The sequence below is a fragment of the Helianthus annuus genome, chromosome 8, assembly GCF_002127325.2.
Source record: "Helianthus annuus cultivar XRQ/B chromosome 8, HanXRQr2.0-SUNRISE, whole genome shotgun sequence".
NCBI classification, from domain to species: Eukaryota; Viridiplantae; Streptophyta; class Magnoliopsida; order Asterales; family Asteraceae; genus Helianthus; species Helianthus annuus.
Window position 1 is genome coordinate 66,168,420 of NC_035440.2, and position 4,073 is coordinate 66,172,492.

Here is a 4,073-nt window from a genome sequence, read left to right on the forward strand (position 1 = left end):
AGGGATATGATGTCCACTTTGGTAGAGGACAATGGAAAGTTGTCAAGGGCAGTATGGTCATTGCAAGAGGAAAGAAGAGGGGTACACTATACATGGTTGAGGTACCAACTGACGGGGTTAATGCAGTATCTGATGGGCCGAGTCTATCAAAGTTATGGCATCCACGACTCGGCCACATGAGTGAAAAGGGGATGAAGATGCTCGTTACCAAGGGAAAGCTTCCAGAACTGAAACAGGTCGAGTCTGAGTTTTGTGAACCTTGCATCCTTGGCAAGAAAAAGAAGGTGACTTTTGTGAAGACAAGGAGAGCACCAAAAGCTCAGAAATTGGAGTTGATTCACTCAGACGTGTACTGGCCGACATCAGTTGCTTCACCTGGAGGATCTCGCTATTATGTGACCTTCATAGACGATTCAACACGCAAGGTATGGGTTTACTTTCTTAAACATAAATCTAAAGTTTTTGATAAATTTAAGAAATGGAAATCTGTTGTTGAACTTGAAACTGATTTGAAGGTGAAATGCTTGAAGTCTGACAATGGAGGTGAATATATCAGCAAAGAATTTACAGATTATTGTGCTGAGAGAGGGATCAGGATGATAAATACAGTTCCAGGAACTCCGCAACAGAATGGGGTTGCAGAGAGGATGAACAGAACACTATGTGAGAGAGCCAGGAGTATGAGATTGAATGCAGGGCTCCCAAAAATGTTCTGGGCTGATGCGGTTAACACCGCGGCTTATCTTATCAATCGTGGGCCTTCAGTACCGTTGGGATTCAAGATTCCTCAAGAAGAATGGAAGGGAAAAGCAGTTGAGTATGATCACCTGAGAATCTTCGGGTGCAGTGCTTATGATATTGATCTTGAAGGTGACAAGTTAGATGCCAAAGCAAAGAAGTACACGCTCGTTGGATATGGGTCTGATAAAGTGGGTTACAGACTTTGGGATCATGAAAGCAGGAAGCTAGTCAGAAGCAAACATGCCGAATTCAATGAAGCAGAGCTGTACAAAGACAGGAATTCGGAGAAGGCAGAGGTTCAAAAAGAAGTGGTTGAGTTTGACACTGATGGTCAAAAGAATGAACGAATTATAGAACCTGAATCAGATTCTGAAGATGACACAGGACCAGAGGTTGAAGGTGGATATAATGAGACCGGAGAAGTCTCTGACAGTGGGAGCTCAGAGCATGAAGAACAGCCTCCACAGCAGCCTGACCCGTCAGAAAATTGGATCAGGAGATCAACCCGAGTTAGTAAACCACCTAATAAATATAATCCTTCTGTTAATTATATTCTCTTGACAGAAAACGGTGAACCAGAAAACTACTCTGAGGCAGTCAAGATGAAAGATTTTCTCCAGTGGGAGCATGCAATGAAGGATGAGATGAGCTCTTTAGATAAAAACAAGACTTGGGTCTTAGTAAAGTGTCACACCCCGATTTCCACGTGTCTCACCGGTGGGCCCGGTGGGGGATTACCGTGACGATGTTGGCAACAATATAGTCAAACCACACAATTATATAATGCACAGCGGAAGCATAAGATAAATATATAAACTCAACCTCTGGTTGTAATATCAAATGTATTACAGAAGTTGAATATATCCACAGCGGATCGTAAATAAACATAATGTATTGTTCCATCAGATACTGCAATCAAGCTTGCGAGGCTTATCACGACGCTAGGGAGCTAATACCAGCCAATTTACGTTTAGGTACCTGCACTTAATCTTTTTGGGGAAAATACGTCAGTTTACACTGGTAAATACATTCAACTGACACATTTGAAAAATGTTTATTAAAATTGATTTGAATGCACAAGGCACAAACTCTTTTATAACTTGGGAAAATTATAATAAAATCTTGTGAACGTTTTACATGTTCTTTTATGCGTTCAGTAGCCTGGGTCGTGCCGGGTTAAAGATTTATAGACACACCACGTTTGCGTAAAACCGTAGTATAAAAACCAACGGTTACGTCTTTTAATTTAATGTCGACACTTTATACCGGGTGTACGCCTACACCGGGATGTCGATGGTCGTGGCCATTTCGTAAAATGATGCCAAGGATATCCGGGACAACGGTCATTAAACCCCCCAAAGGCTTATAAGCAACAAAACTGTTTAAATGAGCCGATCATATTATTTAATTAACCACCTAAGCGATGGAAGAATATAATGCTCAATCAAGCGGTATTAATATACCGTAACCCAAGCCCATATAGGGGAAATAAGTTAAAGTATTTACCTTTGCAAGTATATTTCCTTAATTTGGATTAAATCACCGATAGCTTTTACTGGGGCTCCTAATCTGGAACGAAGGTTTTAATTAACCTCTTAGAATCCTAACGAGTCGTTATAATGGCCGTAGCCTAGACCGGTTGGTTCCGATATATATAGATATGGTTTAATCGCGCGAAAAGGCGAAAACCGAGAATGGAGTGTGATTCTGTCCCAACAAGTTCAGAGACTTGTTTTATATGGGTTAATGGTTCACACTCTGGATTTTGGGGTTCAAATGATATTATTTGACCCGTATCGGCTAATTTATGAAAACTAGTTTCATAAGCCGAACCGTGCGCGCAATAGGCGAAACGGTTAACCATGAGAGTCGTATGCTTATTTCCTAAGTCAATATGCCTTAAAGAAGTTGTGGTATCAGTAGGATACCTTCCGTGACGCCCGTAACGAGTTTAAGTTAATATTATGCCCCGTAGGGGCTTTTCGGTCATTTTAAAGACTTTTAAAGAGCTTTTCGAGTTCTACAGGAAATCTGAGTTTCCCGAACAGCTTATAAAGCTTAAAATACTTTATTTATTATTTAAAATCAGTAGTAACTGGAATCGGGTCAAAAGACCTTGTAGAACTCATGTTTTGGCCGAAAAGGGCATATTCGGTATTTACCGAACCGTAGCCATAACCGCAGGTTATGAGCGAGGTAAAAATTATTAAAAATCTTTAAAATTCCCAAAATATTATTTTAATACAGTGGGTAAAAGTTTTGGTGACGCAATCTTGGTTTAGATAGGTGTTATGCTAATTGCGCCGTTAATTACTAAAGTTAACTTTTAAATGCGCCATTTAGCATAACTCTCATTCTAGACCTCGGATTGACGTGAAACTTTAAGGACATGCTTAGAATTTAATAAGAAAGGTTATGGTCCGTTCACGTGTCCGAAATACTCGTTTTATTTTATAAAGGCCGTTACGGTCAACTTTTAGGCGAATGACGGAAATGTGCAAAAGACTCGGATAACTCATGAACCGATCACTGAGGTTTATACCGACATGTGACCTGGTCCTAAGAGAGTCCTAAGGTATATTTATACCTCACTAAAACGGGTCAGAACTGAAGTCAAAGCAAAAGTCAAACTTTTGCGACATTCGGCTCCGAACCGGTTCAATATAGCAAATGATCGATTCAAACGAGCGCAAACAAGTTTATATACTTAATATCATGTTTTATAAGTGTCAAAACAGGTTTCATAACATATACATTACAGATTATGCATAAATCGCTAAAATAGCTTTCTGTTGACTTTTTAACCGCACGTTTGACTCGATATTTGACATAGTTAGAGTGGTGATCAGGGGGAACCCTTTTAGGGGTTTAGTACCCACATAAATACCAACTCATAACCACTTTTGATCCGTCATAAGACTGAACCATTTGCAAGTTATTGTAATGACAACCGTTAGTTACGACGGTTGTGTTTATAGGCTAAAACTATGGAAATGCAGGACCATTTTGATTGTGAACGACTTACAGAAGTTGTTTCTTGTTTATAGAGCAGAGAAAGATGCTTGGAGCTTCTTTAGAATGACCAGAGAAGTTGATTTGTGTTGTGTGAATTGTTATGAGCCAATATGGCTATTTATAGTGAAACTTAGGCTCTAAGATCATTATAACTCATGCTACACTGAGTGTGGATGATGGGCAGATGTCCCCTAAGTGTTATGGGTCGAGCATAGAGTGCCCATGCCCCATTAATTGGTTGTTGGTCGTTCAAAGGGTCCAAAGGTCAAGTAGTTACAATGTTTCTGCATCTGGGCGTCTAATGCGGCCCGCATGGA